We start from the raw sequence: 17026 nt of genomic DNA on the forward strand, positions 1-17026 counted from the left end.
GCTGCTGTTTGTCATTTTTATAAATGACCTGGAGGAGGGTGTAGAAGGATGGGTGAGTAAATTTGCAGATGCAACGAAATGGTTACCCTCATCCACCTGTTTGGTCACCTTCTTTATACACCAGATACATCGTTGAAATATTTTTCCTTTGGACCCACGGCGAAGAATTACTGAAACTACTACACCATGAAATCAATAAGTTCCATCCCACCATCAGACTCACCATGGACTACTCTCCAAAATCAGTTGCATTCTTGGACACACTCATCTGCATCAAGGACGGTCACCTCAGCTCTTCACTTTACCGCAAGCGCACGGATAACCTCACAATGCTCCACTTCTCCAGCTTCCACCCTAAACACATTAAAGAATCCATCCCCTATGGACAAGCCCTCCGTATACACAGGATTTGCTCAGCTGAGGAGGAGCATAACAGACACCTACAGATGCTGAAACATACCCTCGTACGAACGGGATATGGTGCTTGACTCATAGATCGACAGTTCCAACGTGCCACAGCAAAGAAACCGCACCGACCTCCTCAGAAGTCAAACACGGGTCACAACCGACAGAGTACCCTTCGTCGTCCAGTACTTTCTCAGAGCGGAGAAACTGTGACATCTTCTTTGCAGCCTTCAACACATCATCGATGAAGATGAACATCTTGCCAAGGTCAACCCCGCACCCCCACTACTTGCTTTTAAACAACCGCGCAACCTCAAATAAACCATTGTTTGCAGCAAACTGCCTAGCCTTCAGAACAGCGACCACGACACCACACAACCCTGCCATGGCAATCTCTGCAAGACGTGCCAGATCATCGACATGGGTACCACCATTACACGTGAAAACACCACCCACCAGGTACGCGGTACATACTCGTGCGACTCGGCCAACATTGTCGACCTCATACGCTGCAGGGAAGGATGTCCCGAAGCATGGTACATTGGCGAGACCATGCAGACACTGCGACAACAGATTAACGGACATCACGCGACAACCACCAGGCAGGAATGTTCCCTTCCAGTCGGGGAACACTTCAGCAGTCAAGGGCATTCAGCCTCTGATCTCCGGGTAAGCGTTCTCCAAGGCGGCCTTCAGGACTCACGGCAACGCAGAATCGCCGAGCAGAAACTTATAGCCAAGTTCCGCACACATGAGTATGGCCTCAACCGGGACCTTGGATTCATGTCGCATTACATTCACCTCCCACCATCTGGCCTGGGCTTGCAAAATCCTACAACTGTCCTGGCTTGAGACAATTCACACCTCTTTAACCTGGGGTTACCCCTACCTCTGGATCTGTAAAGACTTAATTACCTGCAAATGCTCACATTCAAAGTATCTTTGAATTTGTCTATATATATGTTTCTGGAACCTACCTCTTCATTCACCTGAGGAAGGAGCAGTGCTCCGAAAGCTAGTAATTTGAAACAATTCCGTTGGACTTTAACCTGGTGTTGTAAGACTTCTTACTGTGCTCACCCCAGTCCAACGCCAGCATCTCTACTTCAAGTAAACAATATACATGGGTGGAATAAATGATGATTTCATTTTTACGATGCTTTAATTATACCTCTTAGCCAAAGTGTCTGCTGGTCTTGTAAATAAGGATTCTTACATCCTCAAACTGGCTGATGAAACAGGAGGTACCCACCAGACCACAAGCCTTTGATTATTACATCATGTGGGACCAAGAGCCTAAGAATACTCAACAGCTGACTGTGCCACAAGAGGTGGTGACCCACCCTAGGACCCTCTCCCAGACCACTGGTCCTGTGGAGCAGTTACAACTATTCAGTCTAGAAGCGTGGTGAACCCCCCACAGAGACTTAACCTCTAACCGGGGTCTGTGGGGGGCATGGGGTGGTGGAAAGGACAAGGTGCCAGAGACCATGTCATGTAAATATTTTCATAATAATTGTGATGTAAGTTGTTTGGACATAGTTAACACTGTTGTTAAGAAAGTAGAAAGTACTTAGTGTAGAGTGTGTAATGTACAAACTTAATATAATAGATATGCTAATGAGTGATGTAGACCATGAGGTACCTGTGACATCAGTAGTCATGTGCTAGAGACTCTGTGTAGCAGTCACGCAGCACTCAGAGAAAATGTTCCTGCTCAGTAATCCACCTTGTATACATTGTTCATAATGTTAAGAGGCTAAGTAATCGCACTCTATATTTTTATAAAATATGTCCTCATTGCTAATTTATGACATTTTAAAACAGGACAATGCCCTTTTAAAATGGCTTAAGCAATGCTTGCCTGTGACACTGAATAAAGCAGACTATTTGGCAGCGTAAGGAAAGTTTGCACTTTGTTATCTATGAAAAAATCCTGTGGGCTACAGAGACAAAAATTCAAAAGGGAACTATACAAAGACCATCTACATTTCAGAAGTCAGACCTGGCCAACCAAGGCTAGGACAAAGGACCCAACCATTGCTCATGTGGAGTTTTCAGTTTTTCCCTGTGCCTGCGTGGGTTTCCTCCAGGAGCTGCGGTTTCCTCCCACAGTCCAAAGATGTGCAGGTTTGGTGGATTGGCCTTGCTAAATTGTCCCTTAGCATGTAGGTTGGGTGAGTTATGAAATTAAAAGGATAGGGAGTGGGCCTCGGTAAGGTGCTCTTTCAGAGGTTCGGTGCATACTCGATGTGCCAAATGGCCTCCATCTGCACTGGAGGAATTCTATGATGTATAATTCTATAACCTCCCTTTAAGACTCATTGGTTGGAACAGTAACACTTTCAAAGAGCCAGACAAAGTCGGTCAAAGCCAAATTGGAGAGATGTGAATCCTGTGATATGAGTTGATGAAAGCAGAAATGCTACCTCGTGGAGCTGCAAAACACAGTCTGCAATTTTTCCTTCTACCAAGCAGCAGAATAGAAAAGGGACTCTGTCCAGGTTTGAATGCTCTCCCTCATCTATACTGTTTCAACTGGAACCTCTGGACCAGCGCTTGCAAGTTTTATTCATCTCCATGTGCCTAACTCATCATGGAGGTCGACTCTACTGAAAAATGAATTATGCGGCAACTGTTCAGCCTCTGTGAAAGAATTCACCATTGGACTTTGATTCTGGAATCTGGACTCAGTGAAACAGTAATTATTTTCTCTGTGGCCTTTGCCCTGCAAATATTTCTGTATCCTTTTACTCAATGAGTGAAAAGGAGGCAACATTGTTACCCTACTCCCATGTTTGAGTGTGTGCAAATAATCTAACCCTATGAGTTCATCCTATCCTGGTTTGCTGTGGGGTGAACAATAGGAAATTTGATTGCACAAAAACCAAGGAGTTGGGAAATGTGCTAACGCTTATAAAGGGGGAAGCACATCAGATCACCTTTTTGTTCATGGACAGGTGGTGAGAGGAGCAATCAGGGCTGTTTAAATTAATCCCTTCTCCTTCTGTAATACTCCTGTAAATAAACTAGTTTTAAGTGTGTTTACTGGCACAGTGGTTTGCACTGCTGCCTCACAACACCAGGGACCTGGGTTCAATTCCGACTTTGGGTGACTGTCATCTTCTCCCTGTGACTGTGGGTTTCCTCCCGGTGCTCCGGTTTCCTCCCACAGTGTGCAGGTTAGGTGGATTGACCATGCTAAATTGCCCCTTCATGTCCAGCAGTGAGGTGGGGTTACAGGGTTACGGGGATAGGAAGGGGGGGGGGGGGGGGGGGGGGGGGGGGTTGGGCCTCGGTGGGGTGTTCTTTCAAAGGGGCAGTGCAGACTTGATGGGCCAAATGGCCTCCTTCTGAACTGTAGGTATTCTATGATTCTAAATACTTGAGTCTAACTACGGTTCCTCTTAACAAGACACAAGGCCCAGCCCATCCATTAACGACTACCTCCCTACCCTACCTCCTTACACATTTACTTTGCACATACTACCGTCTTACCCACCCTACTCCCTTACACACTTACCTTACAAATCCTAACGCCTTATCTACACTGCCCCCTTGCATACTTAGTTCACACATCCTAACACCTTATCCAGCCTGCCCCCTAACACACTTACTTTACACATCCTAATCCCTTACTGTTACGATACTCTGGGCTAGGGCATGGTCAATTCTAGCCCCCCTTGACACAGAGTCGCAACACAATTGAATTAACCAATAATTCTTAGAAAAATACCAAAGTCTTTGGTCCTTGGCTGCCCAATAATTAGAGACCAGGTTTGTAAATGTAAACACAATTTCTTTTTATTTATAACAAGAACTGTAATGAAATATGCAGCAAATACAACTGGTTCACTATTATCTAATTCCTAACCCCCCCCCCCCCCACTTTAACTTGCCTCACCCTTTATATACACACACACACGACCGACAAACACAGAGGGGAGAAAAGGGGTGTAAAACTAATAGTGAAAGGGATAAATGTTTTTTTTCAGATGGTTGTTTCTAGCATACTGTCCTTCAAACCAGGCGTTTGTGTTGAGATTTCTGCTTTCTGGTCTGTAATGGTTTTCAGTGTAGATTCATATAGGCCTCTGCAGGTTCAGAAATGTAGCAGCTCACAGCATTTCTGGAGAAAACATGAGGGAGAGAGAGCAGATTCTTTTTCCTGTGTGTCCAGATCTCAATTCTGCTTTCCTTAGGTCTCTGGAAATCATGCCACTCAGACAGGATCCAATCACCATCTGTTACCGGACAGAATACAGCCTTTTGGCTAATTCATTGGCCACCAGCCAACCAATCGAACCGAGACCTACCCCATCTCTCCGGTGGTGAGAAGTCTGAGTTTCTCTGTCCAAAGCTAGAAGAGTGTCATCTACTGTAACCTTTGAATTCCCTGCTTCCCCTGCTCGACTTGAAGGTATATGTCCATTTAGCAACCATGGATCAAAATAATAACAGCAAAAATAAAAGGGGAAATAAGGGAATCAACAGGAGGAACCCTTACACTTACCCACCCTGTCCCCTTGCACATTTACTTCACATGCACTAACCTCTTAAAGTCTTATCTTCTGTTTGCAGCTGTTTTCAAAGAAGCTTTGGGACATTTAAACTCGTGACTTATTGGAACACACAGCTAGTGGCATAAACAGGGGGAATGGTTTCTGCGCAGATTGTCTGTGCTGCTCCCGTCGAGGTTTGCTGCCCTGGGTCAGATGCGACGGATCCTCCAACCAGAAGAGAGTCTTGAAATATCGGAGGAGGGTAAGTATGCATTTCTTTTATTGTCATCTGATTTAGGTTGGAATTGGGGTCCCAGACCCTGATCGAAAGATCCAAGCCAAAGTGTTTCATGCACGGAAACAGTCAGTAGATTTCTCCACTCATTGAGAAATTGAGCTCCAGTCATATCCCTTGTCGCCGGCCGCCTTACCAAACAAAACCAGAGACCTGACATGGGAACTTCGTTCTGGTAGTTTACTGAGCCTGGTGCAAGAGTTTCAGCTGTGAAGGAGGATTAAAATTTCTCTCGCTATTCATTTCAATCGCGCTCTCAAATTAAGCAATGCTGATGAGGAATGTGTGCGGTTTGGTGCCTTTATGTGTTTATGTTGTTTTAGCACCTCTCCGAAAATTGTTTCCACCTGCAATGGGGCTCAAGTCAATCAGGAGAATTCATTATGTGATTTCAGGATTTGGCATTGGAGCAGTGTGTAGATCAGGAATATGAAGAAAGTGTTCTGAAACAGGCAAAGGAAAAATATGTGGAACAATGGGGAAACTGGGACATAGAATAGAGAAAAGGATTTGCATTTATATAGCACCTTTTGTGAATCAGGACAGCCCAACGCACTTTGTTACAATGTAATACCGGGTTGTAGAGAACCACGCAGCCAGTTTGTACACAATAATGCCCCACTAACAGCAATGTGATCACAACAAGATAATCTGTTGAGGGATAAATGTCGACCAGGATACCACACTGCTCTTCTTCAAAATACTACCATGGCACTTTACATCCATCTTATTTGTCATCCCATTCAAAACGCAAGGTCTAGAGTGGGACTTGAACTCACAGTCTTTCAGGATAGCTCTCCTGCTCTTCTCCGAGGTGCCATAGGATCATTTACATCCACCTGAGAAAGGTGAATGCATAGATGTCTCATCTGAAAGACAACGGGTGAGATTCTCCGCCCCATTTTCCAGCACAACGCGTCCCTCCGCCAGTGGGATTCTGTGTTCCGGCAGCCGGCCAATGAGGTTTCCTTTTGTGGCCACCGCACGCCATCGGGAAGCCAGTGGGTGTGGGTGCCCTACCAGCGAAGCAGAGGATCCCGCCGACGGAGAATCCCGCAGAACACCTCTGACAGTGCAGCACTCAATCATTACAGCACTGGGATAAGTCAGCCGAGTTTTTAGTGCTCAAGCCTCTGGAATGGATCTTAAATCCACAAGCTGCTGACTGAGGCGAGAGCCACAAACTGACACAAGTAGTGCAGTGAGTGGAAGATACCTTATGTTTAACAAACTGCCAGCAGTTCCTTGATAATACAGAACTTGATTATCGCTGGGAAAAAAGGCGTGCTGTTGAAGTTTTCCATCTTTCATTCATCAGGACTGATTTGCAAGAATATCAACTCTCAAAGGGAACAACAATTCATACTGCATGAGAAGACGGTGCTGATTGTTGGTAAATGAAGTCCACTTGCCAACCAGGGGCTGGTTTAGCACACAGCTAAATCGCTGGCTTTGAAAGCCAACCAGGCCAGCAGCATGGTTCAATTCCCGTACCAGCCTCCCTGAACAGGCGGCGGAATCGCTGGAATGTGGCGACTATGGGCTTTCCACAGTAACTTCATTTGAAGCCTACTTGTGACAATAGGCAATTTTCATTTTTTCATTTTCAATCAGCATCCTCTTCTCATGCAGTACAAATTGTTGTTCCCCTTGATATTCAGAATTCTTACAAATCTGACCTGTTAAGTGAAAGAACAAAGAACAAAGGCAGCATGATACACACGAACAGTGGATTGCACTGCTGCCTCACGGCGCCGGGGTCCCAGGCCCAATCCTGGCTCTGGGTCACTGTCCGTGTGGAGTTTGCACATTCTCCCTGTGTTTGCGTGGGTTTCGCCCCCACAATCCAAATATGTGCATGGTAGATGGATTGGCCACATTAAATTGCCCCTTAATTGGAAAAAATGAATTGGGTACTCTAAATTTATATATTAAAACAAAGAACAAAGAAAGGTACAGCACAGGTTTAAGCCCTTCGGCCCACCAAACCTGCGTCGACCTAGCTTCCCACCTAACCTTCACTTCAGGGATCTGAATCCCTCTATTCCCATCCTATTCATGTATTTGTCAAAACACCCCTTAAACATCACTATCATACCTGCTTCCACCACCTCCTCTGGCAGCGTGTTATAGGCACCCACTACCCTCTGTGTAAGAAACTGCCCTCGCACATCTCTTCTAAACTTTGCCCCTCACACCTTAAACCTTCTGGTACTGTGATGACCAGAATTGAACACTATATTCCAAGTGTGGCCTCCACCTTTGACTACTCTAATACACTTCATGACCTCCTGTCCTCTACCCTTTGGAAAACCCCAACCTGTTCAAAATTTCACTGCATGTATTTTTTCCCACACACTCATCACTCCTGTCTTTACCAACCTACACTGGCCCTCTGGTTCCCAGTGCTAATATTGTCAGCCTCATTTTCAAATCCTTCCATGGCCCTGGTCCACCAGTCTCCTCCAGCTCGATGACACTCACTCAATACTTCAAAGATCTGACTTAGTCTCCTGTTTGTTCCCACCACCTGCCACATGGATGGGAAAGCCTTTGGCTGGCTGGATCTTGCTCTCCGTATTCTTCCACACGGAAACAATAACTTCAGGAGCAGCATCTAGCACATGTGATCACTTCAGAGTTTAGTGTGTTGATGCAGCAAAACCTTTTGAATTAAATTTGTTGCTTTAGGAATGTAGGCCCTTCATCCAAATCATTGATGAATTGTAAATGGTTGAGGCCCCAGCATTGATCCTTGTGGCACTCCAATCATTACATCTTGTCAACCCAAAAATGATCCATTTATGCCGACTCTGTTTCCTGTTAACTACCAACTCCTCTAGCCATGTTACTATTTTACTCCCTGCACCTAAATCTCTTATTTTTTGTTGTAAACTTTGAGGTGGAACTTGTCAAATACCTTCTGGAAATGTAAGTACACCACATCCACAGTTTCCCCTTTATCCAAGTTGCTTATTACTGCCTCAAAGAACTATAATAAATTAGTCAAACAAGATTTCCCTTTCACAAAACCATGTTGACTCTGCCCGATTGTACGATTGTATTGAAATGTTCTAACTGCCCAGCTACAATTCCCTAAATGATGACTTCCAACAATTTTCCTGAAGTTTCATGCTTCCTGACTCCCTCCTTTCTAGAATAGAGAGTTTATATTAGCTATTTTCCAATCTGATGGGATCTTTTCAGAATCAAGGCAATATTAGAAATGAGAAGGAAAGGAGGCTGCATGCAGTCTTCTGGCCAGAAGCCGCAGCATTGAGCAGGTCATGTGCCCTGCACATACACATGGCGTCAAGCGTCCTGTATGTATGTGCTTTTCACATAGGAGAGCTTCTTCAATTTTCTAGCTGCTGGCAAGCAGTAATAAGGACTGTGAGGATTAATTATTTTCTTACAAGAAAGAGACAAAAATAGGTTGCCAGAATCTCACATCTGAGTCTGCTTGGGGGAGCTGCGCAGGAGAGTCCAGGGCAGGACAGAGCAGTGCTAGTGTTAGCTCTGTACAGAGCTCCAGGTTCTCTGGTTACCAGCCTAAAAATGATTTTGAGGTATGGCTTTGCGAATTGTGCCAATGCAAATAAGGATGCAAAGTCCACGTAAGTTATTTGCAGAGCAGTACTGGCAAATGAGAGGTGAAGTTTCAGATTCTGAAAGAGATGTGGTGGGTGAAAAATTCCTTTTGAGATTGAGACCCCAGATTCAGTTATTAACTTACAGCTGACTCCAAATGAAAAGACTGCACTGCTGTACCCTGCCTATGACAGCAAATTAAAAACATGCCAAAAGCCAATGAGGCTCTCAGTGTTCTGGAGTAGCATCTCCCAGGAGTATCCAGTGCTGAGTAAAACAGGCATTTTTTCTGCTATTGCCCTTCCCGATGACCTACATGTGCAAGGTTGGATTTTCTGTGCCCCCAAAGATCAAGAAGGCACAAAGAAACTGGCTGAAGTCGGCACCTGATATGCGCATTGTCCTCTCCTCCTGTGAACTTGATCAGAATGAGAGCATGAGGGCCAAGCAGGGTCCCCATTCGTATTGAAGAGAAGCGAACATGGCATAGGTCACGAAGGTCGGCCGACGTGGGTCACAATGTCAGCCGGTTGACAAAAGTTTTGAAAAACACTGCTCTGGAGGACTAATACCTGCTTTACTTACTCTTTTCCTTTTTAAATACCTGTAGAATTTAATATTGTTTATAATGTTTTCATATTTCTAGCTAGATTTCTCTCATATTCTAAATTCACACTCCTGATTATTTTTTGAGTAATTCATTGCTGCTTTTTATATTCTGTCCAATCCTTTGACATTCCCCATGTCTTCACAGAATTGTACACTTTTTCTTTCAATTTGACACTATCTTTACTTTCCTTAGTTAACCACACCTGGTGCATCCTTCCCCGAGAGCTTTCCTTTCTCACTGGAATATGCTGGTTTAGCACACTGGGCTAAATTGCTGGCTTTTCAAAGCAGACCGAGGTAGGCCAGCAGCACGGTTCAATTCCCGTACCAGCCTCCCCGAACAGGCGCCTGAATGTGGCAACTAGGAGCTTTTCACAGTAACTTCATTTGAAGCCTACTTGTGACAATAAGTGATTTTCATTTTCATTTCATTTCAATATATCTTTGCTGAGTGTTAGGAAATGTCTCCTTAAATGTCTGCCACTTTATCTCTACTTACCTACCCCTTTACCTAATTCCCCAATTCACTTCTGTCAGTCTGTCTCCATACACTAATAATTTGATTTTATTTATGTTTAAAACTGGTCTTGGATCGATTCTCTTCTCCCCCTCAAACTGAATGCGAAGGTCAATCACGTTATGATCACTACTACCGAGGTGCTTCTTTAGTATGAAGTCATTAATTAATCAGGCCTAGAATAGCCTACTCTTTGCTGGCTCCAGCACGTGCTGTTCTAAGAAAACATAACCAAAACGCTCCATGAACTCATCATCCAAGCTACCTTTGCTAATCTGATTTGTTCAGTCTATATGCAGATTCAAATCACCAATGATTATCACCATATCTTTGTCACAAGCCCCCATTATTTTTTCTTATATACTCCAACCTATAATGAGGTTACTGTCAGCTGGCCAATAAACTACTCCCTCAAATCATTTCTGAAGTCTATGATTTCTTATCTCGACCCAAAATGTTACTACATATTGATCTTTAGATTGAAGATTATCCCTCTCTCTCATGTCCTAATGCCATTGTTAATTAACAGACCTACACCTTTTTCTAGCTTCCTTTCTTCATTTATGCTTGAATATTCAGGTCCCAGCCATTGGCATTTTGCAGCCATGCCTCGGTAATGGCTATCAGATCAGACATAATTGTGTTCACAATGCATCCATTTTGTTATGAATGCCATGGGCATCTATATATAGAGGCCGCAATTCTCCGCAACCACGATGGGTGGGAGAATAGCGGGAAGTTCGCTCCCGCACCTCCCGCTATTCTCCCACCCCCCCCAAAATGGCGTGTCCGGTTTTCCGACACACTGCTCGGAGAAACACGGGCCGCCGTTTTTTACGGCGGCACGCGATTCTCCGACCCGGATGGGTCGAGCGGCCTGCCGTTCCCGACCTGTTCACGACGGCGGCAACCACACCTGGTCGCTGCCGTCGTGAACATGGCGCGCCAGGTAAGTGTGGGGCCTAGTGGGGGGGCAGATCGGGGATCGAGCGCCACGACCGTGCTCGGGAGGGGACTGGCCCGCGATCGGTGCCCACCGATCGTCGGGCCGGCGTCTCAAGGGGATGCACTCTTTCCCCTCCGTCGCCCCGCAAGATCAAGCGGGGCGGCTGAGGGGAAAGACGGCAACCGCCCATGCACGGGTTTGAGCTGTCCAACCCGCGCATGCGCGCCCGACATCATTAGGCTCCGCCGCGGCGTCATTCTTGGCGCGCCGGACCTTGAAGCCAGGGACAAGGCCCGGCCGTCGAGTTTCCCGGTACGGCCCACCTATACCCCCCTGGGTAGGGGAGAATAGGGGGCCGGGAGAGGCTTCCAACGCCGTCGTGAACCTCTCCAGGTTTCACGACGGCGTCGGGCCTTGCAGAGAATTCCGCCCAGAGCCTTTAGTCCTGTCCTCTTACTATTTTCGTAACCTCTAGCTTTTCGCACTGGCTCACTCTTAAGTTTGAATGCCCTGTCCTTGCCTGCCATGCTCTGATAATCATTTTCCTTATTGTTCTCTTGCCTTATCTTCTCTCTTTATTTTATCACATTGTCCCACACTCAATCTCTTGCCCCCATTCTTTATTTTAAAGTCCTCTTGCATTTGGATTTCCAAATAGCATTCGATAATGTGCCTCAGAAAATGGTAGTACACACGATAAGGGCTCAAGGAGTTGGGGATAATATATTAACATGGGTGGAGGATTGCTTAATGGACATGAAGCAGGGAATAATGAAAGATGGGACATTTTCAAGTTGACAGGCTATGACTAGTGGAGTGCGACAAGGATGAGAGCTGAGGTCTCAGCTGGTACAGGCTGGGATTCTCCCTTCTGAATTCACCCTGCCCACAATCTATATTAATGACTTTAATGAAGAGTCAGAGAGTAATGTATCTACATTTGCTGACATTACAAAGTTCGGTGGGAATGTAAGCTGTGAGGAGAACACAGAAGGGCTGCAAAGAGACGTAGACAGGTTAATTGTGTGGGCAACATGGTGGCAGATGGAATACATTGTGGAAAAGTGTGAGGCTATTCACTTTGGTAGTAAGAATAGAAAAGCAGTATTTCTTTAAAGGGCATGAAACATGCAAATGGTGGTGCTCAGAGAGACTTGGGTGTGCTTGTACATAGAAGGCAGAAAGTTAGCATGCAGGTACAGCAGGCAAGTAGGAAAGTAAATAGTCCACTGGCCTCCATTGCAAGAGCAATACAGGAATAAAGAAGTCTTCCCAAAATTGTACAGGGCTTTTGTGAGACGACACCACTATACCGTGTACAACTTTGATCTCCAAAGTTAAGGAAGGATATACATGCATTGGAGGCAGTACAACAAAGGTTCACTAGATTAGTCTCTGGGATGCAAGGGTTGGCCTTTGATGAGAGGCTGAGAAAACAGGTTCTATGCTTTCTGGGGTTTTGAAGAATGAGAGGTGATCTCATTGAAACTGTCATTCTGAATGGCCTTGATAGGAGAGACACTGAGAGGAGAACAAGTGCCATGGGTGGCATGGTGACACAATAGGCGAGGCAGGGGCACAGTGGTTAGCACTGCTGCCTCACAGTGCCAGGGGCCCGGGTTGAACTCTGTCCTTGGGTGACTCTCTTTGTGGAGTTTGTACATTCTCCCCGTGCCCAGCTGCTCCAGTTTCCGCCCACAGTACAAAGTTGTGCAGGTTGGGTGGATTGGCCATGTTAAATTTTCTCTTAGTGTCTAAAAGGTTAGGTGGGGGCAGCACGGTGGCCTAGTGGTTAGCACAGCTGCCTCACGGCGCTGAGGTCCCAGGTTCGATCCCGGCTCTGGGTCACTGTCCGTGTGGAGTTTGCACATTCTCCCCGTGTCTGCGTGGGTTTCGCCCCCACAACCCAAAAATGTGCAGAATAGGTGGATTGGCCACGCTAAATTGCCCCTTAATTGGAAAAAATTATTGGGTACTCTATAAATTTATAAAAAAAGAAAAAAAAAGGTTAGGTGGGGTTACTGGGATGGGGTGGGGCATGAGTCTAGGTAGGGTGCTCTTTCAGATGGTCGCTGCAGACTCTTTGGGCCGAATGGCCCCCTTCTGCACTGTAGTGATTCTATGATTCTATGAGAGGTTATTTCAAATGACTGGGCAATCTAAAAAACAAGGGCATAGTTTTCAGGATATGGGGTAGATCGTTTAGGACTGAGATGAAGAGAAATGTCTTCACTGAAAGGGTTATGAATTTTCCTGGGCATTGTGGATGCTCCTTTGTCGATTGTATTCAAGGCTGAGACAGAAAGTGTTTGGTCTCTTAGAGATTCAAGGGGCATAGGCAATGGCAGGGAAAGTGGAATTGAAGTCCAAGGTCAACAATGATAATATTGCATGGCAAAGCAGGCTCAATGGGCCATAGGGCCTACTCCTGCACCTATATCCTTTGTTTGTGCTCCAAGGAGTCCTTGGCAATGTTTGAAGAACCAGGAAATCCTCACTCTTGGCTGTTGCTCCATTTGGCGTCACTCACCTTACAGGCAGTCAGCAGCAGGTAGTGAGTGCAGCTCCCCCTTAAGAGAGGCAGATGGCCTTAAGAGATGTAAGAATGTGTTGGAGCACATTCTGGCCATGCCCAGGTTGCTGGGTCCCTTAGTGAACATCCAACCAGGCAGCAGTATGGGTCACAGGCACGCCTGAAAACCACTGTCAGAAAATTACAAAAGCAACACAAAGTTTCCATGCTGACTGATTTAAGAGAACTATGTATAAACTATTTAGAATCATAGAATCCCTACAATGCAGAAGAAGGACATTCGGCCCATGCAGTCTGCCCTGACCCTCCGACAGAGCACCCTAACCTAGGTCCACTCCTCTGCCCTATCCCTGGAACCCCACCTAACCTTTGAACATTAAGGAGCAATTGATCATGGCCAATCCATCTAACCTACACATCTTTATACTGTAGGAGGAAACTGGAGCACCCAGAGGAAACCCACGCAGACACAGGGTGAACACGCAAACTCCACACAGGCAGTGACACAAGGTTGGAATAAAACCCAGGTCCTTGCCGCTGTGAGGCAACAGTGTTAACCACTGTGCCACGGTGCCGCCATTTGCGAATGGTGACTGTCCCCTCTCACCCGAAAACAGGACAAGAACAATTTTTAGCCTACAGAGCTCTGAGACTGTGGGACAACTGGTGATTAAGTCGACCCTTGTTAACAGTTAATATTATGTTGAATAGGTAGTTGAAGGAAAACAGAATGAGCAAATTGAGAAGGGTATGCACAAGGGATTAGGACTAGTCAAGGATATTTAAGGATAAAAATTCCACTTCTGTTTTCTTGGCACACACTGGGCGACACATTGCAAATTCTGAAGCCCCAACTACATGATTGTTTATTCATTAAATTAATTGGCAGAGAATTATGGGCTGGGAGTGTGCAATTTCATCATATATACTCCCAACATGCGGCAGGAGAACGGAATGGAATTCTTAACCCAGTGTACGCTAACACAAACTAGTCCAAGTTGTCTAATTTCTGGTATGTTCTCGCACTGTATGCCAGGACACCAGATGTGGAATTAGTACCACTAATATTATCCCTCAAACAACACCACTTAAAAAACAGCTTACATGGTCCTTATCACTTTGATGATTGTGGGACCTTGCTGTGCACAAAATGACTGCCACTTTTTTTTACAATCCAGCAGTGACTAAACTGCAAAAGTGCTTTTTTGGCTTTAGAATGATTGGGCACATCTTGAAGTCATGAAAGGCACTGTTCGATTGCAGATCTTTCTTCCTGAAACACTCTAACAAATCGCACCCCGTTCAGTGCAACATCCTAACTGGAACCCTTTGCTTACAGCTGCTCCTCACAGAAGGGTAAATCCCCACATGGTTTTTTTTTGCTCTATTTGCCATGGATACAAGGCAAAATCAGCAATATTTATTGTGTTGACCTGGGTGTCTGTGGTTCTTTCACAAATTTACAGGGAGCTGGGTGGGGAGTGGGGGAGTTGTGGTGGTGGACACCAGAGTTGCAGAGCCCCTGTGGCGATTTCCCAACACAAACATTTAGCACTTTAAATCATTGTATTTGTGGAAGAATTGGGCGATTTATTTACTTATTATTTAATACTGGTGGCTGTAAGTTGACTTCTTAATTTCTCCATAAGTCAACATTTTTGTCTCCGTTTAGCCAAACCAATGAATAAGTGCATCCATAATCAATTATAAATGTGTGGAATGGAGAGAAGGCAGAGAATTCAGCTGTTGGAGTGGGCGGAGCTACAGAGTCGAGCAGTGAGTATTTAAACCAGCTGCTTCGCGGATTCAAGTCTTTTCAGCGGAAATTCAGCTGTTGGAGTGGGCGGAGCTACAGAGTCTAGCGATGAGTATTTAAACCAGCTGCTTCGCTGCTTAAACAGCGGCCACAGGGTCTTTGGGGATAAATTTGAAGAGTGACATCACAGCAAAGCAGTGACCTGATTGGCTGGTAAGGAAAGTGCTCCAATTAGCAGCAGCTGGGAGAAATTTAACTCTTCGTGTGTTGGTGAGTATTGTGATTGGTAAGTAAAATCTTTATTCCTTTCACTTATTCATTATTTGATATTATATTTGTATTCAGTTAAGGTAAAGTGTAAAAATGGCAGGAGATCCCAGACCCGTGTTATGCTCCTCGTGCTCAATGTGGGAGTTCAGGGATGCGGCCAATGCCCCTGACTCCTTCATGTGCGGGAAGTGTATCCAGCTGCAGCTCCTGTTAGACCGCATGATGGCTCTGGAGCTGCGGATGGACTCACTTTGGAGCATCCGCGATGCTGAGGAGGTCGTGGATAGAACGTTCAGTGAGTTGGTCACACCGCAGATTAGGATTGGTGAGGGAGAAAGGGAATGGGTGAACAAAAGGCAGTGAAAGAGCAGGAAGGCAGTGCAGGTGTCCCCTGAGGTCATCTCCCTCCAAAACAGGTATACCGTTTTGGATATTGTTGGGGGAGATGACTCAGCAGGGGAAGGCAGTAGTAGCCAGGCTCATGGCACCGTGGCTGGCTCTGCTGCACAGAAGGGCAGGAAAAAGACTGGCAGGGCTATAGTCATAGGGGATTCAATCGTAAGGGGAGTAGACAGGTGTTTCTGTGGTCGAAAACGAGACTCCCGAATGGTATGTTGCCTCCCGGGTGCATGGGTCAGGGATGTCTCAGATCGGCGGCAGGACATATTGAAGGGAAGGGAAAAACAGCCAGTTGTCGTGGTGCATACAGGTCAAAAAACGGGATGAGGTCCTACAATCAGAATTTAGGGAGTTTGGAGATAAATTAAAAAGTAGGACCTCAAAGGTAGTAATCTCAGGATTGCTACCAGTGCCACGAGACAGTCAGAGTAGAAATTCAAGAATAGTCAATATGAATACTTGGCTTGAGAGATGGTGCAGACGGAGGGGATCAGATTTATGGGACATTGGAATTGGTTCTGAGGCGGTGGGCCCATTACAACAAATGGGAAAATGCTGGAAAATCTCAGCAAGTCTGGCAGCATCTGTAGGGAGAGAAAAGAGCTAACGTTTTGAGTCCGATGACTCTTTGTCAAAGCTGACAATTACAAATCGGATGGTCTACACCTGGGCAGGACTGGAACCAATGTCCAAGGGGTGCTTTTACTAACACTGTTGGGGAGGTTTTAAACTAATGTGGCAGGGGGATGGGAACCAGATTAGGAAGTTAGAGGTCAGTAAAGAGGCAGCAACTAAAGCCAGTAAGGTACGAGATAATAAACTCATTGTGACTAAGGGGAAGAGTAGACAGCGAAGAGATGATTTAAAGCAAAGGGACAGGTGGTCTGAGGTGCATTTGTTTTAACGCGAGAAGTGTAACAGGTAAGGCAGATGAACTTAGGGCTTGGATTAGTACCTGGGAATGTGATGTTATTGGTATTACTGAGACTTGGTTGAGGAAAGGGCAAGATTGGCAACTAAATATCCCAGTGTATAGATGCTTCAGGAGGGATAGAGAGGGAGGTAAATGGGGTGGAGGAGTTGCATTACTAGTCAGAGATGATATCACAGCTGTGATTAAGGAGGGCACTATAGAGGATTCGAGCACTGAGGCAATATGGGTTGAGCTAAGAAATAGGAAGGGTGCAGTAACATTGTTGGGAC

At 45.6% G+C, this 17026-nt stretch overlaps 1 long non-coding RNA gene across 1 annotated transcript in view; it reads left to right on the plus strand.

The window, feature by feature from the left end:
- Positions 1-4913: 4913 nt before the first annotated feature.
- LOC119953742 overlaps positions 4914-17026 on the plus strand; it is a 31405-nt gene continuing 19292 nt past the window's right edge. Inside the window, exons 1-2 of the long non-coding RNA XR_005458088.1 lie at positions 4914-5169; positions 15071-15174. This is a non-coding gene — a long non-coding RNA (uncharacterized LOC119953742). The remainder of the gene's footprint in view (positions 5170-15070; positions 15175-17026) is intronic.

This window comes from Scyliorhinus canicula, chromosome 18 (genome assembly GCF_902713615.1).
Source record: "Scyliorhinus canicula chromosome 18, sScyCan1.1, whole genome shotgun sequence".
In the NCBI taxonomy this organism is placed as follows: domain Eukaryota; kingdom Metazoa; phylum Chordata; class Chondrichthyes; order Carcharhiniformes; family Scyliorhinidae; genus Scyliorhinus; species Scyliorhinus canicula.